The sequence below is a fragment of the Ambystoma mexicanum genome, chromosome 2q (genome assembly GCF_040938575.1).
Source record: "Ambystoma mexicanum isolate Mex_15411 chromosome 2q, UKY_AmexF1_1, whole genome shotgun sequence".
Classification (NCBI taxonomy): Eukaryota; Metazoa; Chordata; class Amphibia; order Caudata; family Ambystomatidae; genus Ambystoma; species Ambystoma mexicanum.
In genome coordinates, this window is record NC_090924.1 from 1064227959 (window position 1) to 1064253938 (window position 25980).

The window sequence follows — 25980 nt, forward strand, 5'->3', positions numbered from 1 at the left end:
CCAATATGCAGATGACACACAGATTTACCTCAAGATAGCCTCCATCGAAGAGATGTCTACAGCGAAGAAAGCAAGAGGAATCAAAGCACAGAGGATCCAATGTCCAGTTCAACATCAGGAATAAATGCACATAGAAGTACCTTCAGTTTTTCAGGAGTGATCCACTTCAAGGGCCGGTACGTCATTTCAACCATGCTTTTTCACCCTGCAAGCACAGAGCTATATCTGCAGCCATTTTTTAGGAAAGAGATCTCTGCCACATAATCTCTTTGGTTGATGTTGGTCATCTGCAATGTAATTATCCCCCTTCACCCACAAGCAACTGCTTGGCTGCCAAACCATGAAAATACACCAGAGGTATATAAAATCACATGAAGAGCAGGGACTAGAACATCATCAGAAAACACACATTCTCTTCCTGTGCAGATTTAACTACAGTATTAAGACATTTTTAATTCAATAACGTTCAATGGCTCGGTCAACCAACTCGATTATTTCATAATGAGAATATCCTGTCTCACTTCAGTCATGATACATCCATTATTTTATACAAGGTTAAATGTTTATTAATTGTATAAAGCTAATATCTAAACGATTTGTGAAAAATACATTTCAATATTAGATTTTATGAAGGAACATGCCAATGACCACATATATCAAATACAGAAAACATGAAAAACATGCATATGTACAAAATACATGAATATACCCTACTTACATACATCATTAAGTGCAATAGTGCTCGCCTATAGAAACAATCAGCACTTGAATATGGCCTAATAGCATTCATCATAAAGTCCAATAAATACCAAAATAACACTTAATTCTTGCCATCTGCTAAAGCTCAGTCGTGCTCACATATACACCCAACTCTAAAGTCGATATGGCCTACTAGTATGCAACTAACACTGCTCTAATTCTGTGAGAGTTCCCTCACTTGGACAATTAGACATTCAATGTAGCTACATGTTGGTTAGTTTGTGAGATACTAGTTTCCATGGGTGGCCACCAAGCTACAACATACTACTCTCCCTTCAGCACTCCCAGTTACGCCGTTACTGCCACTGGCATGCTGCAGACATTAATCAACATGGCGGTCTGCAGGCAGGGCTTTACTAACGCCATTCTCCACCACTATGCCGGATGTTGGCTTGCCAAACCTCAATGATAGGCCATGGAACTGTAAGACTGGAAGGAAGTTAAGCTACTTATCTTGCTGCAAAATTATCATCAGCCAATATATCGAATTTTAATCATACCCAGAACTACAGCCAGTACAAGGCTGAACACAGCAGAACGTGTAAGGTGGGATCATAATGTGCTTAATTAGGAGGTGTATAATAGAAATATAATTTTGTTTTTTGACACCACTAGGTAGTAGGCCAATGTATTTCGTTTTTTGCTATTACAAAACATTCATAACATACTGACACCTACAAAGTGCCACATCTCCACTGCGGGTTTCCAATCATTTCAACTATAGCTGCCTTCTGGACGGTGCTCCTCTACTATTGCACTCATTTCTCCATTGGGCTGTTTATTATATTTTCAGCCCACATTAGATAAAGTAAGGAAGAGGCCCTGGGAGATGACGGGGCAGAGGTCTGCTTTTTTCGTCTGCGGTCTTGCAGTTTATTCCTAAATCCTGATTTGTCGTGCCTGTTGCACTACAAAACGGCCTTTTCAGCAGCGCTCACGACAGATAATATCACTTTTAATCAGCATGTACCCGAATGAACAGTATCAATTCGGATGGAAGCTGGCTTGCATTTAGCATGAGTGAGCTGCTGGATTCTGGCTATTTGCTTATCAGGCTATCATGGGAATGCCCATTCACTGCATGAGAGGGGGAGCATTTAGATTGCTCTTAATTGGATTCAATTGATTTTTCATCCTATTTATCATGTCTAATGGCAAGTTGCCATGATTTAATTATTAGGCTCCTATAGCACTGTTGAGCTTTGGAGAAAATGTTCCTGTGTCAGTAATTATTCATTAAATAATGCCAATTTACCTCTATTAGGTACTCAAAACAACCATATACTCCACAACGTCCATGCACACACACATCCGTACATGGCCTATGTTACACATACAGCCAGGTAGATGACTACCAGCACACTGCAACATGCCCTGTTTCACACAGCAATGCATGGCCACTTACCGCTCGACTTCAGACGGGTCTTCCTCCGAAGGATCTGGGCATGGATCGCTGGGCCTATGTGTTCCAGGACCCTCATCTGGATGTTGGTCAGGCTGACCCGGCACCCCTCTGCATCCTCTGCCTTCATGGGGTGCCGGGCCTTGTTGGACCTGAAGTCCTCCCAGCACTTCCGAACATGCTTGATGTCGCGGGTTGCCACCCACTCTGCGTTGATGGCAACCACTACGTCCTCCCAGATCCTCTCCCGTCCTTCCTTGTCGGCCCTCGATGGTGTGAAGAGGGCATCATAATGCCCCAGAACTTTCTCCACCAGGACACCAACTTCCTTCTCACTGAAGCTGGGGGCCCTCTTCCTCTCTGGCTGGGGGTTGCCAGTGTTCACGGATGGTGTTTGCCCCGACATGGCGACCCCGAGGCAGGTGTGGGTGGGCAACTGGGTCCTGGGGCTGGGCTGTGGAGCGATGGTATCCCAGTCGGGAGTCTTCTGTTCCAGCAGGGGTGGACACAACAAATGGACCCGTGCAGATGGCTGATGTGCAGGCACCAAATAGCAGGGCACGTGGGCAGCAGGCAGGCAGGCAGCAGCAGATGGTAGGTGGGAGCATAATCGGGGCTCTTGGGGCAGAAAAATGGCCTTTTGGGCAGGAGCGTGGTCTTCCGTGTGTTGTCGCGTGGCCAGCTTGATACAGAGTGATTTGGCACGTGAAAAAAGTGCATATCAGCGTGTAATTCGAGGAAAGGCCCTTAGCGTGTAAGCGCATCTGTGACGTAGCGCGCACAGGCGTTTCCTTCAACACGGGTGCATAGTGGATCAGCACGTGAAAAAACCACACGTCTGTGTGTGAATGTGTGTAATTCAAGGAAAGGGCCTAAGCGCCTAAGTGACGTGATGCGCGTGGGCATTTCCCTCAGCACGGGTTAAAGGTGAGCAGAGCCTGCAGTTCGCTGTAGGTGCCTTTCGTGGAGACTGACGTGTGTTGCTACTTCATGTTGTTTCACGCACCATCACAACTTCACAACGTATCAAAGACGTATCTCTTCTTTTGGCAAGGTATTGGCTGCGCGTGTTTTTCATCATCACGCTAGTCTGACGATGAGTCACGCATGCTATTTTTCCCACTGCGGGTACCCCTGTGTATCGCATACCCGTTTTCGAGGTTATAGTAGCCTGCGTGCACCACGCGTATGCGTTTTGCATGTTCCTGGGTGCCACTGTGAACTGCGGGAGGTTAATTCCATGCACGTAGGCTGCAGGGGTTGCGTGCACAGTTTTACAGCAGTTTTGGGGTGCCTGAGTGTTGCGTGACCCGTCACTTCATCACCAGGGTCACATACAGCCTTGCAGGTGCAGGGGTGCTGTTAACATCTTGCCTCCCACCCCCTTCGCCCCAATTGCCCAGGACAATTGTTGTGTACACCTCCCATTGGCACTTCTCCATCTGTGCTGGCACTACTCCATCTGTGCCATGGTTGGGAGGCCACCAAAGGTGAGGGGCGCCTCAGCTGGGCGTACTCCTCATGGCGGGCGTGGTCAGGGACGTGGCTGGGGTGACCAGGGAGTAGGGGGACTCCAGGGTGTCCAGGGTGGCCGCAGAGGGGGAAGAGGCAGGGGTGCGCCACTTGGGACAGATGTTGTGCCATGTGTTGGTGCAGTCATGCCACCACCCCCTGTGGTTCTGGGCAATGCAGCTTCTGCATCTGGCACTGGCGCCCATGTGATCCGGCAGTCCGTTTCATCGACTGCCACGGGCCCAAGGGTAGTGGTAGCCGCAGGTGCAGCTCTGGACACCACCACCCAGGCTCAGGGTCTGCCAGCGCAGGCTGCGTTGGCACTTGAAGAGTCCATGGAAGATTTCCAACACGGCAGGAGGAAAACCGTAGGGGCACGCAGGGCTGCCCTGACCGAGACACATGTCCCTGGGGCAGTAATGTAATCTGCTGCCCCGACCAGCCGGGTGTTGGCAAGTGTAGGGGCAGATGCAGCCAACAACACCCTGGGTGTTGGCTGCATCTGCCAGGACAGTCGTGGTCAATGACCCTGCCAAAGCGGATGTTGCTGCGCAGGGTCCATTCGAGGGCACCCAGCTGCCACTGACGCAAGTCAGGCCTTTGGTCGTCCTTCCACCTGCCACTCCCTTGGCTCAATCCACCGGTGCCACTGGCTATAGTGATCAGGGCGGCATTTGCCTGCCCGGGTCTGCCCCAACTTCCAAGAGGAGGAAGGTTGCACCTGCAGCACAGGCTGGGACCCCACACACAGCCACGGCCTCCTGCACATCGAGGAAGAAGCCTTTCTTTGCGCAGGAACTGGACTTCCTCGTGGACTACGTGCGGGACCACAACCGTGACATGCTAGTGGTGCCTAATTGTCAAACTAGGGCTGCCCATCGTGATACCCACTGGAAGCAAGTTGCGGAACATGTGAGTGCATTTGGCCATGAGGTGCGCACGGCGCAAGAGTGCAAAAAGCGTTGGAATGACCTCAAACGCAGCGCTAAGGCAAAGCGTGCCTCAAATTACAACATGACTCTGATGACTGGCAGTGGGCCGGCACCTGAGGAGGAAGACTTCACTCCGCACGAGTCACTCGTTACAGAGTTCATACCAACTGAATCGGTCAAAGGAATGGGAGAGATGCCGGACTATGATGCCCAGTCCAGTGAGTGTTGCTGCGTGTTTGTCGAGGCCATGTATGTTTTACCTGTGTGATGTGTTGTGCCCTAGAGGACACTGAGGGCCACTTCATTTCACATGCATGTATTCAGTGCATGTCTATACTGACACACACACTTACACAATGCTCCACCACACATACAACCACCCTTCCATGCCCACACGTGCACACAGATTGCCTTCTCTGGCATGCTGTGTCCGTGCAGCGCATTATCACTTTCTATTTGGGGATCATGTATATGCATCACTGGGTTATTTTCGTTGCTTGTCCTTTTTATATGATGCTCAAAGTGAATCCCCAATACAATGGCTACTCACTGTGCTGTGTGCTGAGCGGTGTGTTGCAGGAGACACACACAGCACCCGGGTTTGGGATTAGCTGAACTGGATTGGCCAATGTGCATGCCAACATGCATTCTGTCTTTTGTTGATCGTACTGCTGGTGGCATGCATTTGTGTATGACTTTGTATGTGTGGGAGGTGGTTGGTCAATCATTTCATATGATTCAGGTGTGATTGTCTCAGGCCTCTTTCCATTTATCATGTGTCACTCCATATCTAATTGCTCATGTGTTGTGCTTTGTTTTGCTCTTTTGCTGTTGCATGCCATGTCATGGTGTGGCCGACAAGGGTGATGTGGGTTGGGAGGGTTTGGGTGACATACCAGTGATTTTCATGGCCTGTTTTGCAGGGGGATGGTGTGATATTCACCTTGCATGTGTTCCTTTTGGTCACACAGGATTGGTTATGTTTGAGTATCTAGGGATGCACACAATGTAACACTTCTGTGGCAACATTCTCAGGGTGGTAAGATTGTGACAGTTGACTGTCTCTTTATCATCATCGATTGTCACCTGGTATGTGCCAGACCTGTGTGCACTCCGCAGGGATGGGAGTTTAGGTGAAAAACGTGGCCACGAGCTGGGTCCAGGCTGCCTCGCCACGTGGCCTTTCCCCTCCCAGAAGCAGCACCTGTGCCCGTGGTTGGGGATGTGGGGGCATCACCATGTCCACCGGTATGCCCCGCCATGTTGCAACATTGTTCAAGACACATGCTGCCACAATGATCCTGCACACTACTGGGGGTGCATATAGTAACTGCCTGCCAGAGCGGTCAAGGGAGCGGAAGCGTAACTTGAACACTCCGAATGTACGCTCCACTATGCCCCTGGTTGCAATATGGGCAGCGTTGTATCTTACCTGGGGTGGTGTGGTGGGGTTCCGTATTGGCGTCATTATGTGGTTGCTCAGTGGGTAGGCACTGTCCCCTGGGGAGGTGAGGATGGTTGTCATTAGTTGGGTTTGTGTATTTGTCTGTGTGTGACATGCATGCATGTGCACAGACATTTGTACTCACCAATGAGCCATGTATCGCCATGCTTCTCAGCTTCCAGGTCCCTGCTCAGGGTGGACATTCTGTATATGAAACTGTCATGGGTAGACCCAGGATAGTTTGCATAAACAGAGGTGATGATTCCATGGGCATCGCAAACAACCTGTACGTTTAAGGAATGCCAGAGCTTGCGGTTGCGGTAGCTGTTCTCAGTGGCCCTAGGTGGACGTAGGGCCACATGGGTGCAATCTATGGCACCAAGCACTTTGGGGAAGTGTGCCACCCTATAAAAGTCCTGGACCATGGCCTGCCTTTCTGCAGGTGTTTTGGGCATGTATATGTGCCTGCAGACTGAGAGGCGCGCAGTCATGATTGCCAACACCTGGTGTAGGCAGCGTGACTGTGTGGGCTGTTAGACACCCCCAACTATGGCAGTTGTCCACTGAAATGACCCAGTGGGCAAATAACGCAGGACATTGAGCCCCTTTTGCAAGGGGCTCAATGCTTGGGAGCACAAGGTGGGTGATGTGAGCTCATCCTCCCATTCAGTGACCAGCTCTAGGATTATATGAGGTGGAAACCTATACCTGCCATAGACCTGGTCATCAGGCATCTCAAAAAGGCTGGTCCTGGGCAAATAAATGCGGGGCTGGTTATTCTCCTCCTCCGGCGGTGTCCCACGATCAGTGCTGCGAGAAATGGGACATTCATCGTAGCTGTACATACGTGTTCTTTGTTTGTGCGCACTTTTATACTGCGCGGGGACGCTTCCACCTGCCTTCGTGTGGCGGACGTGTTTACGCCTGTGTGTGTCTTTTGGCGTGCGTGGGTTTTCCCTATTCGATTCCATGAATACGTGTTGTTCACATGCGTGTGGCCGTTCCATGTATTTCCCAGCAGTTCCTCTCCAGTTACGCCCTCATTTTCACATGTTGTTTCCCATTCTGTGTGTTCCGCCCCCTTTTTGGTGTGTGCGCTACACGTTGTATGCTTTCGCTGAGTGCGTCGCGCATGGTTTCGGGAGGTCACAGTGACATGCATGGATTTGGCGCACATCCCGGGAAAAACACACGCAGGACCTTCCAAGATTCGCACGCGCTAGAATTTTCACGCTTGTGCCAGCTTGCTCCACACATTTTAATGCCGATTTATTCCATGAATTGGCCTGAATATGGCATGTGTAAGGTTTGGCCAAAAGGGCCAAATACAAGATATTTGTATGTCATAAGGGGAGTGGGGAGTGAGACAAGGCTGTGGTTTTGCCCCCAATCTTGTTTATCTATTAGTTCTGACATTAAGCTTAGACAGACTTCTCATGATAGCCCAAAAATCAGAGTTAGGGCAATGCCTAGTTCATTTTTTGAGAATGAGGACACAGTGTTACTTGGTAAAACTGAAAAGACCATTTTGAGTTCATTAGCACCTTTTATGCAACAGTGTGATGAGTTTGATCTTATGTCTAACAGAGAGAAGTCCAAAACAATGGGCCTCATTACGAGTCCGGCGGTAACCGAGGTGGTAAAACCGCCTGGTTACCGCCAGACTCGTATTACCATTCCGCCTCCGTGATTCCCGGAATTACCGGGGCATTACAACCCCGGTGACCCGGGAATTCCAGAGGTGAAATGGTGTAAATCCCCATTCCCATTGAGTCCCAGAGGACTCAATGGGAATGGGGATCATGGAAACACTGGCACCATCTCGTGATGGTGCCGGTGTTTCCTCGTCCGCCTGCAGGCAGGCGGTGTTAAACCCGCCAGGTCAGACCTGGTGGGATTGACGCCTCCGCCTGCAGAGAGTCGTGATCACCCGGTATGGAAACAACGGTGGCGGCGGGTTTACCGCCACCGTTGTTTCCATACCGGCTGAGTTGTAATGAGGCCCATTGTATTTCTCTCCAACATGTAGAAATGTAGACTGTGATTAATGGCATCCTGTAATAATTGTAGTTGGAGCACAATGCAGAAGAGGATTGAATTCTGCATGATGCAAACAACTGGATCGATTCTGGTGTTTGGAATAAAAATGGGGGTTATATTAAAGCAGGAGTGAGCCGGATGACGGAGCCGGCATTTCCAGACTTCGAAGGCCGATTTAAAAAGCCTAGGAAACCTGTCTCGTCCTGTCTGGGTGTATATGGCACACTGGAGCGCAAGACCCTCCCTTGCAATATCTTTCACAAACATGAAAACTTGTTCCAGAAAACCTTGGCCGCAGCTGCTTACATCATCTTGCCAACCACCAAATAAGAAGGTAAACAAATTAACACATATGACTCTCTTGTACTGTATTTTTACTGGCCTGCAATATGTTTCACTCCCCTGATCCCCCTCTGAATGCATAATTCTATCAGGTTGCATGCTTTGTCCCCAGCAGCTTATTTTTTTTGCGCTCTTTACTGTGTCCTTGGAACCTTCCATACAATCTGAAACCAAACGTCCAGCACATCTTTCCCACTATACTGCCTGCTCATACCGGAAAACCTTTGTTTTTACACTAAGTCCACCTCATGCTGCTTCTTTTGCCATCTTACCACAACTGTACTTACAGGTAGACCTTGCTACCTCCATCTCTCCTGCATCACCAATCCTGTTACTAACGCCTTCACTGCTGATTCAGTCCTCTGCCACATAGGGTGAGCTTTGGCCTACCTGCGTGGGGTGTGCTTCTGCCTTACTTGGGCCTCTTTGGGCTTGATAGGATCCTGCATGGCCACTATACTCACCATGGACTGAGCCAATTTGGGGTATATCACCCAGCTACTGGCCTGCATACGCTAACGCTAGTACCATTGATTTGCAATACTTTTCTTTGTAACTGTTTCATAAAACTGCAATTGTAATTTCATAACTTTACTGAACCCTATTGCTAACGTGATGCATGTATGTACATAGCCTTGTGCATATGTAACTTCCTCGCAAACTACCTGATAATGGGCCTCATTATAGGTCCAGTGGTAACCCTGCCGCCGTTACCTGCGGGTTGCCGCCAGACCCATAATAATTTACTGGCGCCTGACTTCCTGGTACCACCGGGAGATTACAAGTCCGGCAGCCCGGGAAGTCAGGCACCGGCAAATTGTTAGTCCCCATTCCTGTAGAGTCCTATGAGACTCTATGGGAGGAGGACTTGCAAGCAGCAGGGCACTGTTAGCAACAGTCCCGTGCTTCTGTGAACAGTCTTCCTACCATGGCCACAGTGCTCAGCAGGGTCAGACCTGTTGGGCACAGCAGCCATGGCAGGCAGACTCGCAGTCTGCCGATCCAGAAAAATGGTGCTGGTGAGATTACCGGCACCCTTGATCTGGACCGGCAAACTCCTAATGCGGCCCAATGTCTTTCAGGCACTTGCTGCATATGTAACGTACCTGCAACGTTCCTGATTTTGACTTTTTTCAGCCTCGTGTTGCACTTATAATTTGCCTGTAACCTACCTGACAATGGGTCTCACCACGAGTGGGTGGTAACCCGACAGTAAATCTGCCGGGATACCGACCAATGCAAATAGCGTTATCGCAACTCGGTCTGGCGCTGTTAGTGTCGGAACCTGAGTTGTGTTGGGATGGTAAGTCCCCATTTATATTGGGTTGGACCCAATGGGGCATTTTCAGGGCAATTATGCTGAAAATGGGTGGAAAGTCTGCAGATTTACCCCCAGCTCAGAGCATAATAGCGTTGCCAACACATTTTTACTGCTCCACCCTGCTTGTGATGAGGCCCAATGATTTTTCAGCCTTGTGCTGCCGATACAACCTGTCTGTAACCTACCTGATTATTACTTTTTCAGCCTTGCGCTGCACTTATAACTTGCCTGTAACCTACCGGGTATTGACTTATCAGGCTCGTGCTGCAGATGTAATTGTCTGTTAAATGGAAGTGGTGACAGAAGTGGTCTGCAGTGGGTATTATAGGAGAGAAAAGCTAGGAGACAGCCTTTCTTTGTTTTTATTGGAGAAGGTGTGGCTACAACTTACTGGCTCTGGGAGAAATCCTACAAAACACCATTTGCTGCGCAGAGCGCGGAGTGAGTGTGCTGGCAAAAGTGGTCTGCAATCGGTGCTATAAGAGCAGGGACGTCATGTCACCAAATGCCAGGGGTTGCGGAAGTGACATCACATGACCCTTGACTTCTGGTGACATCACAGGAAGTGATGTCATTTGACCCCACTCAAAGTGACATCATGGGAAACTATGGAAAACAACCTTTCACCCCTTGACAAAATAGGAAGTGGCATCACATAGCATTGTCCCTAATTACACTAAGAAAAATATTTTTACGATATCACTATAATGTGATATACATTTCATACAAGAATGGATCACCATATGTATCGTCAATATCAGTGTGTATAGGCCCATATTAGCAAATGACTCTGAATGCAAGCGGACGTCCAAGGCCAAATGATAATGATATGTTAATATTTAGCACTTACGCTTAAGCGCGTTATATAGAATAAATATACATACAATATCACCCAACCTGTGTTGGTATTCATTTGGCGACCTCAGAAGAATGATAGGCTGAGTTGAGATGTTTAACAAACACACTAAGGGGTAATTCATAGAATTCAGCGCACAAGTGGCGCATGCGGCTGGCGCACAGTGTGCGCGTGCGGCAGTCTGCGCCAGCCGCGTGAGCCAAAATCAATTTCCACGCACAGCGTATTCATGGATTTCAACATCCACAACCAGCCGTGGCGCAGAGTAGCGCAGCGACCCTGCAGCAGTGCCAGTTACGCCCCCAACCCCTCCCCATGCGCCATGAACAGTGCACAAATCCTGTACATGGCGCACAGGCCAGTGGACCAGCATACAGCCCCCAACCACGAAAACGTCAGTAAAACTCCCCGCTCACCCCTCCGAATACACATACCCCGCAATGTGGGGAAAGTTTTACACGCGATTGGGCCTGTGCAAGCGGGGTATGTGTATTTCGGGGGTGCAGGGAAAGTTTCACACGCGGTTGGCCCTGTGAGAGCAGGGTACGTGTATTTCGGCTGTGCTGGGAAAGTTTCACAAGCGATTGGTCCTGTGTGAGCGGGGTACGTGTATTTCGGGGGTGCGGGGAAAGATTCACACGCGATTGGCCCTGTTCCAGCGGGCTACATGTATTTCGGGGGCGCGGGGAAAGTTTTACTTGCGATTGGGCCTGTGCGAGCGGGGTACGTGTATTTCGGGGGTGCGGGAAAAGTTTTACATGCGATTGGCCCTGTGCGAGCGGGGTACGTGTATTTCGGGGTGCGCTGAAAGGTTTACACACGCGAATGGCCTTGTGCGAGCGGGGTACGTGTATTTCGGGTGTGCCCCATCGAATTGGCAGTGTGTGTCCTCCCAGGTGTGCCCTCTCACCCCTCCAAAGGGCCTGCAGGCAGACCACAACACAGGGGAACACACTGCACCCCTGGCCATGCCCCACAGGCAGCCCATCCACCCTGGCGAAGCTCCCCAGCCAGCCCACATGTCACCACGCACAAGTGAGCACTGACTCACGTCCTCAGCACTCCCACCCCCCCCCCCCGCAGTGAGGGGCACCTGCCAGCAGGCCCCCACTCATGTCCCCCAGCACCCCCAACCACCCAGCAGTGAGGGGAACCTGTCAGCATGCCCCCACTCTTGTCCCCCAGCACCCCCACCCCCCCAACAGTGAGGGGAACCTGTCAGCATGCCCCACTCTTGTCCCCCAGCACCCCCACCCCCCCAACAGTGAGGGGAACCTGTCAGCAGGCCCCCACTTATGTCCCCCAGCACCCCCAACCACCTAGCAGTAAGTGGCACCTGCCAGCAGGCCCCCACTCATATCTCCCAGCACCCCTAACCACCCAGCATTGAGGGGCACCTGCCAGCAGGCCCCCACTCATGTCCCCTAGCACCCCTAACCACCCAGCAGTGAGGGGCACCTGCCAGCAGGACCCCACTCATGTCCCCTAGCACCCCCACCCCACCAGCAGTGAGGGGCACCTGCCAGCAGGCCCCCACTCATGTCCCCCCCAACATGACATGAAGATGCACAATAATGGGCTTCATGTCCACCAAAATACCACAGCACGCCACCCCAGTCTTGACACGCAATGATCTTCCCAATCCACCCCACACTGACTTGCCCATCTCAAGACACAAACCAAAAGTCAACTATGTACATCAACACATGTCCAACACACACACACACCAGTTGCCATTGATAGTGTAAACCCACATTTTGACATGCATGAACCCAATGAGCAAATCACACACATGGAAGTAAAATATAAAAATGTTTTATGACCAAAATCAATGTAATGAAATGGAAGCATAAAAAAATGTCAAACATGAAATGAAAAGCATGTCCAAAAGAGAAGAAAATGAAAAGTATAACCAATCCAAACAAATCCAAATGATCAATTGTCCAAACTCTCTGTCCACCAAAGGAAATCCAAAGGAAACGTAAAAAGTAAAATCAATTACTCCATGGTGAAATCCAAATAAAAAGTCCACATAAATCTAATGTCCAACTATGTACAAGCAATGTTCAAGGGTCCATGAGCCCAACAAAAGAAATGAAACCTACCTAAGAAACGACCTAAGAAAAAAACTATATACAAATGTGTGGGGCATAGTCCAATCACCCCAAATCAAAGGAAAACGAAAATGAAACCTAACACTAAAAACTTTTTACAATGGCGGTGGGCTAGTCCGACGGCTCACTTTCCGATGTCCCGGGCCAGGGCATCATCGAACTCCCGCTCAATGTCCTGGAGGCGGTCCTCTTCCATGACCCTGAGGGTTCGCAGGGACGATGCCATGTTGGACTCCAACTCCCTGCGAATAGCCTTGAGGCACTCGGCCCGCCTCAGTGCCCTCCGCATGGAGTTCTCCGCCCTGATCATTGTGAGCCGTGCCTCTCCGCCCGCTGCCGCTCCGCACCTATGGCCTGGCCCAATCGCTGCCTCACGGAAGACACTTACAATCCTGCCCTCTGGCCTCGTGTTGCACTTATAATTTGCCTGTAACCTACCTGACAATGGGTCTCATCACGAGTGGGTGGTAACCCGACAGTAAATCTGCCGGGATACCGACCAATGCAAATAGCGTTATCGCAACTCGGTCTGGCGCTGTTAGTGTCGGAACCTGAGTTGTGTTGGGATGGTAAGTCCCCATTTATATTGGGTTGGACCCAATGGGGCATTTTCAGGGCAATTATGCTGAAAATGGGTGGAAAGTCTGCAGATTTACCCCCCGCTCAGAGCATAATAGCGTTGCTTCAGCCTTGTGCTGCCGATACAACCTGTCTGTAACCTACCTGATTATTACTTTTTCAGCCTTGCGCTGCACTTATAACTTGCCTGTAACCTATCGGGTATTGACTTATCAGGCTCGTGCTGCAGATCTAATTGTCTGTTAAATGGAAGTGGTGACAGAAGTGGTCTGCAGTGGGTATTATAGGAGAGAAAAGCTAGGAGACAGCCTTTCTTTGTTTTTATTGGAGAAGGTGTGCCTACAACTTACTGGCTCCGGGAGAAATCCTACAAAACACCATTTGCTGAGCAGAGTGCGGAGTGAGTGTGCTGGCAAAAGTGGTCTGCAATCGGTGCTATAAGAGCAGGGACGTCATTTCACCAAATGCCAGGGGTTGCGGAAGTGACATCACATGACCCTTGACTTCTGGTGACATCACAGGAAGTGATGTCATTTGACCCCACTCAAAGTGACATCATGGGAAACTATGGAACACAACCTTTCACCCCTTGACAAAATAGGAAGTGGCATCACATAGAATTGTCCCTAATTACACTAAGAAAAATATTTTTACGATATCACTATAATGTGATATACATTTCATACAAGAATGGATCACCATATGTATCGTTAATATCAGTGTGTATAGGCCCATATTAGCAAATGACTGTGAATGCAAGCGGACGTCCAAGGCCAAATGATAATGATATGTTATTATTTAGCACTTACGCTTAAGCGCGTTATATAGAATAAATATACATACAATATCACCCAACCTGTGTTGGTACTCATTTGGCGACCTCAGAAGAATGATAGGCTGAGTTGAGATGTTTAACAAACACACGAAGGGGTAATTCATAGAATTCAGCGCACAAGTGGCGCATGCAGCTGGCGCACAGTGTGCGCGTGGGGCAGTCTGCGCCAGCCGCGTGAGCCAAAATCAATTTCCAAGCACAGCGTATTCATGGATTTCAACATCCACAACCAGCCATGGCGCAGAGTAGCGCAGCGACCCTGCAGCAGTGCCAGTTACGCCCCCAACCCCTCCCCATGCGCCATGAACAGTGCACAAATCCTGTACATGGTGCACAGGCCAGTGGACCAGCATACAGCCCCCAACCACGAAAACGTCAGTAAAACTCCCCGCTCACCCCTCCGAATACACATACCCCGCAGTGTGGGGAAAGTTTTACACGCGATTGGGCCTGTGCAAGCGGGGTATGTGTATTTCGGGGGTGCAGGGAAAGTTTCACACGCGGTTGGCCCTGTGCGAGTAGGGTACGTGTATTTTGGCTGTGCTGGGAAAGTTTCACAAGCGATTGGCCCTGTGTGAGCGGGGTACGTGTATTTCGGGGGCGCGGGGAAAGATTCACACGCGATTGGCCCTGTTCCAGCGGGCTACATGTATTTCGGGGGTGGGGGGAAAGTTTTACATGCGATTGGGCCTGTGCGAGCGGGGTACGTGTATTTCGGGGGTGCGGGGAAAGTTTTACATGCGATTGGCCCTGTGTGAGCGGGGTACGTGTATTTCGGGGTGCGCTGAAAGGTTTACACACACGAATGGCCTTGTGCGAGCGGGGTACGTGTATTTCGGGTGTGCCCCAACGAATTGGCAGTGTGTGTCCTCCCAGGTGTGCCCTCTCACCCCTCCAAAGGGCCTGCAGGCAGACCACAACACAGGGGAACACACTGCACCCCTGGCCATGCCCCACAGGCAGCCCATCCACCCTGGCGAAGCTCCCCAGCCAGCCCACATGTCACCACGCACAAGTGAGCACTGACTCACATCCTCAGCACTCCCACCCCCCCCGTAGTGAGGGGCACCTGCCAGCAGGCCCCCACTCATGTCCCCCAGCACCCCCAACCACCCAGCAGTGAGGGGAACCTGTCAGCATGCCCCCACTCTTGTCCCCCAGCACCCCCACCCCCCAACAGTGAGGGGAACCTGTCAGCATGCCCCCACTCTTGTCCCCCCGCATCCCCACCCCCCCAACAGTGAGGGGAACCTGTCAGCAGGCCCCCACTCATGTCCCCCAGCACCCCCAACCACCTAGCAGTGAGGGGCACCTGCCAGCAGGCCCCCACTCATATCTCCCAGCACCCCCACCCCCCAGCATTGAGGGGCACCTGCCAGCAGGCCCCCACTCATGTCCCCCCAACATGACATGAAGATGCACAATCATGGGCTTCATGTCCACCAAAATACCACAGCACGCCACCCCAGTCTTGACACGCAATGATCTTCCCAATCCACCCCACACTGACTTGCCCATCTCAAGACACAAACCAAAAGTCAACTATGTACATCAACACATGTCCAACACACACACACACCAGTTGCCATTGATAGTGTAAACCCACATTTTGACATGCATAAACCCAATTAGCAAATCACACACATGGAAGTAAAATATAAAAATGTTTTATGACCAAAATCAATGTAATGAAATGGAAGCATAAAAAAATGTCAAACATGAAATGAAAAGCATGTCCAAAAGAGAAGAAAATGAAAGTATAACCAATCCAAACAAATCCAAATGATCAATTGTCCAAACTCTCTGTCCACCAAAGGAAATCCAAAGGAAACGTAAAAAGTATAATCAATTACTCCATGGTGAAATCCAAATAAAAAGTCCACATAAATCTAATGTCCAACTATGTACAAGCAATGTTCAAGGGTCCATGAGCCCAACAAAAGAAATGAAACCTACCTAAGAAACGACCTAAGAAAAAAACTATATACAAATGTGTGGGGCATAGTCCAATCACCCCAAATCAAAGGAAAACGAAAATGAAACCTAACACTAAAAACTTTTTACAATGACGGTGGGCTAGTCCGACGGCTCACTTTCCGATGTCCCGGGCCAGGGCATCATCGAACTCCCGCTCACTGTCCTGGAGGCGGTCCTCTTCCAAGGCCCTGAGGGTTCGCAGGGACGATGCCATGTTGGACTCCAACTCCCTGCGAATAGCCTTGAGGCACTCGGCCCGCCTCAGTGCCCTCCGCATGGAGTTCTCCGCCCTGACCATTGTGAGCCGTGCCTCTCCGCCCGCTGCCGCTCCGCACCTATGGCCTGGCCCAACCGCTGCCTCACGGAAGACACTTACAATCCTGGGTCCTCCTGCCCTCTGGCCTCGTGTTGCACTTATAATTTGCCTGTAACCTACCTGACAATGGGTCTCATCACGAGTGGGTGGTAACCCGACAGTAAATCTGCCGGGATACCGACCAATGCAAATAGCGTTATCGCAACTCGGTCTGGCGCTGTTAGTGTCGGAACCTGAGTTGTGTTGGGATGGTAAGTCCCCATTTATATTGGGTTGGACCCAATGGGGCATTTTCAGGGCAATTATGCTGAAAATGGGTGGAAAGTCTGCAGATTTACACCCAGCTCAGAGCATAATAGCGTTGCCAACACATTTTTACTGCTCCACCCTGCTTGTGATGATGCCCAATGATTTTTCAGCTTTGTGCTGCCGATACAACCTGTCTGTAACCTACCTGATTATTACTTTTTCAGCCTTGCGCTGCACTTATAACTTGCCTGTAACCTATCGGGTATTGACTTATCAGGCTCGTGCTGCAGATGTAATTGTCTGTTAAATGGAAGTGGTGACAGAAGTGGTCTGCAGTGGGTATTATAGGAGAGAAAAGCTAGGAGACAGCCTTTCTTTGTTTTTATTGGAGAAGGTGTGCCTACAACTTACTGGCTCTGGGAGAGGTCCTACAAAACACCATTTGCTGAGCAGAGCGCGGAGTGAGTGTGCTGGCAAAAGTGGTCTGCAATCGGTGCTATAAGAGCAGGGACGTCATTTCACCAAATGCCAGGGGTTGCGGAAGTGACATCACATGACCCTTGACTTCTGGTGACATCACAGGAAGTGATGTCATTTGACCCAACTCAAAGTGACATCATGGGAAACTATGGAACACAACCTTTCACCCCTTGACAAAATAGGAAGTGGCATCACATAGCATTGTCCCTAATTACACTAAGAAAAATATTTTTACGATATCACTATAATGTGATATACATTTCATACAAGAATGGATCACCATATGTATCGTTAATATCAGTGTGTATAGGCCCATATTAGCAAATGACTGTGGCCCTCATTACGACCCTGGCGGATTTTTTCCGCCATCGACGGACTTTCCGGCCATGGCGTAAAGTCCGTTTACGCCATGGCGGATGGTGGACTTACCACCCCATTCCGAGGTCGGCGGGGCGGTAAGTCCCCATTGACCCATTTACCCTTCCCCATTCCCATTTCGGCCCCATAGGGTATACTGGGAGTGGGGAAGGAGTTAATTACGCCACCGTAAATTACGGTGGCGTAATTAACACCAAGGTCCCATAGCGCCATGGATTTTTACGCCCGCAAAAAGCGGGCGGAAAAATGACCATGGCGCAATGGGAACTCGTAGTTGGCGGTAAGGGGTCGGCGCAGCTAACGCTGGCGCAAACCCCTTACCGCCAGGGTCGTAATGAGGCCCTGTGAATGCAAGCGGACGTCCAAGGCCAAATGATAATGATATGTTATTATTTAGCACTTACGCTTAAGCGCGTTATATAGAATAAATATACATACAATATCACCCAACCTGTGTTGGTACTCATTTGGCGACCTCAGAAGAATGATAGGCTGAGTTGAGATGTTTAACAAACACACTAAGGGGTAATTCATAGAACTGAGCGCACAAGTGGCGCATGCGGCTGGCGCAGAGTGCGCGTGCGGCAGTCTGCGCCAGCCGCGTGAGCCAAAATCAATTTCCACGCACAGCGTATTCATGGATTTCAACATCCACAACCAGCCGTGGCGAAGAGTAGCGGAGCGACCCTGCAGCAGTGCCAGTTACGCCCCCAACCCCTCCACATGCGCCATGAACAGCGCACAAATCCTGTATATGGCGCACAGCCCAGTGGACCAGCATAAAGCCCCCCAACCACGAAAACGTCAGTAAAACTCCCCGCTCACCCCTCCGAATACACATACCCCGCAGTGTGGGGAAAGTTTTACACGCGATTGGGCCTGTGCAAGCGGGGTATGTGTATTTCGGGGGTGCAGGGAAAGTTTCACACGCGGTTGGCCCTGTGCGAGCAGGGTACGTGTATTTCGGCTGTGCTGGGAAAGTTTCACAAGCGATTGGCCCTGTGTGAGCGGGGTACGTGTATTTCAGGGGCGCGGGGAAAGATTCACACGCGATTGGCCCTGTTCCAGCGGGCTACGTGTATTTCGGGGGTGTGGGGAAAGTTTTACATGCGATTGGGCCTGTGCGAGCGGGGTACGTGTATTTCGGGGGTGCGGGCAAAGTTTTACATGTGATTGGCCCTGTGTGAGCGGGGTACGTGTATTTCGGGATGCGCTGAAAGGTTTACACACACGAATGGCCTTGTGCGAGCGGGGTACGTGTATTTCGGGTGTGCCCCAACGAATTGGCAGTGTGTGTCCTCCCAGGTGTGCCCTCTCACCCCTCCAAAGGGCCTGCAGGCAGACCACAACACAGGGGAACACACTGCACCCCTGGCCATGCCCCACAGGCAGCCCATCCACCCTGGCGAAGCTCCCCAGCCAGCCCACATGTCACCACGCACAAGTGAGCACTGACTCACGTCCTCAGCACTCCCACCCCCCCCGCAGTGAGGGGCACCTGCCAGCAGGCCCCCACTCATGTCCCCCAGCACCCCCAACCACCCAGCAGAGAGGGGAACCTGTCAGCATGCCCCCACTCTTGTCCCCCAGCACCCCCACCCCCCCCAACAGTGAGGGGAACCTGTCAGCATGCCCCCACTCTTGTCCCCCAGCATCCCCACCCCCCCAACAGTGAGGAGAACCTGTCAGCAGGCCCCCACTCATGTCCCCCAGCACCCCCAACCACCTAGCAGTGAGGGGCACCTGCCAGCAGGCCCCCACTCATATCTCCCAGCACCCCCACCCCCCAGCATTGAGGGGCACCTGCCAGCAGGCCCTCACTCATGTCCCCCAGCACCCCTAACCACCCAGCAGTGAGGGGCACCTGCCAGCAGGCCCCCACTCATGTCCCCCAGCACCCCCACCCCCCCAGCAGTGAGGGGCACCTGCCAGCAGGCCCCCACTCATGTCCCCCCAACATGACATGAAGATGCACAATCATGGGCTTCATGTCCACCAAAATACCACAGCACGCCACCCCAGTCTTGACACGCAATGATCTTCCCAATCCACCCCACACTGACTTGCCCATCTCAAGACACAAACCAAAAGTCAACTATGTACATCAACACATGTCCAACACACACACACACCAGTTGCCATTGATAGTGTAAACCCACATTTTGACATGCATAAACCCAATGAGCAAATCACACACATGGAAGTAAAATATAAAAATGTTTTATGACCAAAATCAATGTAATGAAATGGAAGCATAAAAAAATGTCAAACATGAAATGAAAAGCATGTCCAAAAGAGAAGAAAATGAAAAGTATAACCAATCCAAACAAATCCAAATGATCAATTGTCCAAACTCTCTGTCCACCAAAGGAAATCCAAAGGAAACGTAAAAAGTAAAATCAATTACTCCATGGTGAAATCCAAATAAAAAGTCCACATAAATCTAATGTCCAACTATGTACAAGCAATGTTCAAGGGTCCATGAGCCCAACAAAAGAAATGAAACCTACCTAAGAAACGACCTAAGAAAAAAACTATATACAAATGTGTGGGGCATAGTCCAATCACCCCAAATCAAAGGAAAACGAAAATGAAACCTAACACTAAAAACTTTTTACAATGACGGTGGGCTAGTCCGACGGCTCACTTTCCGATGTCCCGGGCCAGGGCATCATCGAACTCCCGCTCAATGTCCTGGAGGTGGTCCTCTTCTATGGCCCTGAGGGTTCGCAGGGACGATGCCATGTTGGACTCCAACTCCCTGCGAATAACCTTGAGGCACTCGGCCCGCCTCAGTGCCCTCCGCATGGAGTTCTCCGCACTGACCATTGTGAGCCGTGCCTCTCCGCCCGCTGCCGCTCCGCACCTATGGCCTGGCCCAACCGCTGCCTCACGGAAGACACTTACAATCCTGGGTCCTCCTGCCCTCTGGCCTCGTGTTGCACTTATAATTTGCCTGTAACCTACCTGACAATGGGTCTCATCACGAGTGGGTGGTAACCCGACAGTAAATCTGCCGGGATACCGACCAATGCAAATAGCGTTATCGCAACTCGGTCTGGCGCTGTTAGTGTCGGAACCTGAGTTGTGTTGGGATGGTAAGTCCCCATTTATATTGGGTTGGACCCAATGGGGCATTTTCAGGGCAATTATGCTGAAAATGGGTGGAAAGTCTGCAGATTTACACCCAGCTCAGAGCATAATAGCGTTGCCAACACATTTTTACTGCTCCACCCTGCTTGTGATGAGGCCCAATGATTTTTCAGCCTTGTGCTGCCGATACAACCTGTCTGTAACCTACCTGATTATTACTTTTTCAGCCTTGCGCTGCACTTATAACTTGCCTGTAACCTATCGGGTATTGACTTATCAGGCTCGTGCTGCAGATGTAATTGTCTGTTAAATGGAAGTGGTGACAGAAGTGGTCTGCAGTGGGTATTATAGGAGAGAAAAGCTAGGAGACAGCCTTTCTTTGTTTTTATTGGAGAAGGTGTGCCTACAACTTACTGGCTCCGGGAGAAATCCTACAAAACACCATTTGCTGAGCAGAGCGCGGAGTGAGTGTGCTGGCAAAAGTGGTCTGCAATCGGTGCTATAAGAGCAGGGACGTCATTTCACCAAATGCCAGGGGTTGCGGAAGTGACATCACATGACCCTTGACTTCTGGTGACATCACAGGAAGTGATGTCATTTGACCCAACTCAAAGTGACATCATGGGAAACTATGGAACACAACCTTTCACCCCTTGACAAAATAGGAAGTGGCATCACATAGCATTGTCCCTAATTACACTAAGAAAAATATTTTTACGATATCACTATAATGTGATATACATTTCATACAAGAATGGATCACCATATGTATCGTTAATATCAGTGTGTATAGGCCCATATTAGCAAATGACTGTGAATGCAAGCGGACGTCCAAGGCCAAATGATAATGATATGTTATTATTTAGCACTTACGCTTAAGCGCGTTATATACAATAAATATACATACAATATCACCCAACCTGTGTTGGTACTCATTTGGCGACCTCAGAAGAATGATAGGCTGAGTTGAGATGTTTAACAAACACACTAAGGGGTAATTCATAGAACTGAGCGCACAAGTGGCGCATGCAGCTGGCGCAGAGTGTGCGCGTGCGGCAGTCTGCGCCAGCCGCGTGAGCCAAAATCAATTTCCACGCACAGCGTATTCATGGATTTCAACATCCACAACCAGCCGTGGCGCAGAGTAGCGGAGCGACCCTGCAGCAGTGCCAGTTACGCCCCCAACCCCTCCCCATGCGCCATGAACAGCGCACAAATCCTGTATATGGCGCACAGCCCAGTGGACCAGCATACAGCCCCCCAACCACGAAAACGTCAGTAAAACTCCCCGCTCACCCCTCCGAATACACATACCCCGCAGTGTGGGGAAAGTTTTACACGCGATTGGGCCTGTGCAAGCGGGGTATGTGTATTTCGGGGGTGCAGGGAAAGTTTCACACGCGGTTGGCCCTGTGAGAGCAGGGTACGTGTATTTCGGCTGTGCTGGGAAAGTTTCACAAGCGATTGGCCCTGTGTGAGCGGGGTACGTGTATTTCAGGGGCGCGGGGAAAGATTCACACGCGATTGGCCCTGTTCCAGCGGGCTACGTGTATTTCGGGGGTGCGGGGAAAGTTTTACATGCGATTGGGCCTGTGCGAGCGGGGTACGTGTATTTCGGGGGTGCGGGCAAAGTTTTACATGTGATTGGCCCTGTGTGAGCGGGGTACGTGTATTTCGGGGTGCGCTGAAAGGTTTACACACACGAATGGCCTTGTGCGAGCGGGGTACGTGTATTTCGGGTGTGCCCCAACAAATTGGCAGTGTGTGTCCTCCCAGGTGTGCCCTCTCACCCCTCCAAAGGGCCTGCAGGCAGACCACAACACAGGGGAACACACTGCACCCCTGGCCATGCCCCACAGGCAGCCCATCCACCCTGGCAAAGCTCCCCAGCCAGCCCACATGTCACCACGCACAAGTGAGCACTGACTCACGTCCTCAGCACTCCCACCCCCCCGCAGTGAGGGGCACCTGCCAGCAGGCCCCCACTCATGTCCCCCAGCACCCCCAACCACCCAGCAGAGAGGGGAACCTGTCAGCATGCCCCCACTCTTGTCCCCCAGCACCCCCACCCCCCCCCAACAGTGAGGGGAACCTGTCAGCATGCCCCCACTCTTGTCCCCCAGCATCCCCACCCCCCCAACAGTGAGGAGAACCTGTCAGCAGGCCCCCACTCATGTCCCCCAGCACCCCCAACCACCTAGCAGTGAGGGGCACCTGCCAGCAGGCCCCCACTCATATCTCCCAGCACCCCCACCCCCCAGCATTGAGGGGCACCTGCCAGCAGGCCCTCACTCATGTCCCCCAGCACCCCTAGCCACCCAGCAGTGAGGGGCACCTGCCAGCAGGCCCCCACTCATGTCCCCCAGCACCCCCACCCCCCCAGCAGTGAGGGGCACCTGCCAGCAGGCCCCCACTCATGTCCCCCCAACATGACATGAAGATGCACAATCATGGGCTTCATGTCCACCAAAATACCACAGCACGCCACCCCAGTCTTGACACGCAATGATCTTCCCAATCCACCCCACACTGACTTGCCCATCTCAAGACACAAACCAAAAGTCAACTATGTACATCAACACATGTCCAACACACACACACACCAGTTGCCATTGATAGTGTAAACCCACATTTTGACATGCATAAACCCAATGAGCAAATCACACACATGGAAGTAAAATATAAAAATGTTTTATGACCAAAATCAATGTAATGAAATGGAAGCATAAAAAAATGTCAAACATGAAATGAAAAGCATGTCCAAAAGAGAAGAAAATGAAAAGTATAACCAATCCAAACAAATCCAAATGATCAATTGTCCAAACTCTCTGTCCACCAAAGGAAATCCAAAGGAAACGTAAAAAGTAAAATCAATTACTCCATGGTGAAATCCAAATAAAAAGTCCACATAAATCTAATGTCCAACTATGTACAAGCAGTGTTCAAGGGTCCATGAGTCCAACAAAAGAAATGAAACCTACCTAAGAAACGACCTAAGAAAAAAACTATATACAAATGTGTGGGGCATAGTCCAATCACCCCAAATCAAAGGAAAACGAAAATGAAACCTAACACTAAAAACTTTTTACAATGACGGTGGGCTAGTCCGACGGCTCACTTTCCGATGTCCCGGGCCAGGGCATCATCGAACTCCCGCTCAATGTCCTGGAGGCGGTCCTCTTCTATGGCCCTGAGGGTTCGCAGGGACGATGCCATGTTGGACTCCAACTCCCTGCGAATAACCTTGAGGCACTCGGCCCGCCTCAGTGCCCTCCGCATGGAGTTCTCCGCCCTGACCATTGTGAGCCGTGCCTCTCCGCCCGCTGCCGCTCCGCACCTATGGCCTGGCCCAACCGCTGCCTCACGGAAGACACTTACAATCCTGGGTCCTCCTGCCCTCTGGCCTCGTGTTGCACTTATAATTTGCCTGTAACCTACCTGACAATGGGTCTCATCACGAGTGGGTGGTAACCCGACAGTAAATCTGCCGGGATACCAACCAATGCAAATAGCGTTATCGCAACTCGGTCTGGCGCTGTTAGTGTCGGAACCTGAGTTGTGTTGGGATGGTAAGTCCCCATTTATATTGGGTTGGACCCAATGGGGCATTTTCAGGGCAATTATGCTGAAAATGGGTGGAAAGTCTGCAGATTTACACCCAGCTCAGAGCATAATAGCGTTGCCAACACATTTTTACTGCTCCACCCTGCTTGTGATGAGGCCCAATGATTTTTCAGCCTTGTGCTGCCGATACAACCTGTCTGTAACCTACCTGATTATTACTTTTTCAGCCTTGCGCTGCACTTATAACTTGCCTGTAACCTATCGGGTATTGACTTATCAGGCTCGTGCTGCAGATGTAATTGTCTGTTAAATGGAAGTGGTGACAGAAGTGGTCTGCAGTGGGTATTATAGGAGAGAAAAGCTAGGAGACAGCCTTTCTTTGTTTTTATTGGAGAAGGTGTGCCTACAACTTACTGGCTCCGGGAGAAATCCTACAAAACACCATTTGCTGAGCAGAGCGCGGAGTGAGTGTGCTGGCAAAAGTGGTCTGCAATCGGTGCTATAAGAGCAGGGACGTCATTTCACCAAATGCCAGGGGTTGCGGAAGTGACATCACATGACCCTTGACTTCTGGTGACATCACAGGAAGTGATGTCATTTGACCCCACTCAAAGTGACATCATGGGAAACTATGGAACACAACCTTTCACCCCTTGACAAAATAGGAAGTGGCATCACATAGCATTGTCCCTAATTACACTAAGAAAAATATTTTTACGATATCACTATAATGTGATATACATTTCATACAAGAATGGATCACCATATGTATCGTTAATATCAGTGTGTATAGGCCCATATTAGCAAATGACTGTGAATGCAAGTGGACGTCCAAGGCCAAATGATAATGATATGTTATTATTTAGCACTTACGCTTAAGCGCGTTATATAGAATAAATATACATACAATATCACCCAACCTGTGTTGGTACTCATTTGGCGACCTCAGAAGAATGATAGGCTGAGTTGAGATGTTTAACAAACACACTAAGGGGTAATTCATAGAATTGAGCGCACAAGTGGCGCAAGCGGCTGGCGCAGAGTGTGCGCGTGCGGCAGTCTGCGCCAGCCGCGTGAGCCAAAATCAATTTCCACGCACAGCGTATTCATGGATTTCAACATCCACAACCAGCCGTGGCGCAGAGTAGCGGAGCGACCCTGCAGCAGTGCCAGTTACGCCCCCAACCCCTCCCCATGCGCCATGAACAGCGCACAAATCCTGTATATGGCGCACAGCCCAGTGGACCAGCATACAGCCCCCCAACCACGAAAACGTCAGTAAAACTCCCCGCTCACCCCTCCGAATACACATACCCCGCAGTGTGGGGAAAGTTTTACACGCGATTGGGCCTGTGCGAGCGGGGTATGTGTATTTCGGGGGTGCAGGGAAAGTTTCACACGCGATTGGCCCTGTGCGAGCGGGGTACGTGTATTTCGGCGGTGCTGGGAAAGTTTCACACGCGATTGGCCCTGTGTGAGCGGGGTATGTGTTTTTCTGGGGTGCGGAGAAAGATTCACACGCGATTGGCCCTGTTCCAGCGGGCTACATGTATTTCGGGGGTGCGGGGAAAGTTTTACATGAGATTGGGCCTGTGCGAGCGGGGTACGTGTATTTCGGGGGTGCGGGAAAGTTTTACACGCGATTGGGCCTGTGCGAGCAGGGTACGTGTATTTCGGGGGTGCGGGGAAAGTTTTACATGCAATTGGCCCTGTGCGAGCGGGGTACGTGTATTTCGGGGTGCGCTGAAAGGTTTACACACGCGAATGGCCTTGTGCGAGCGGGGTAC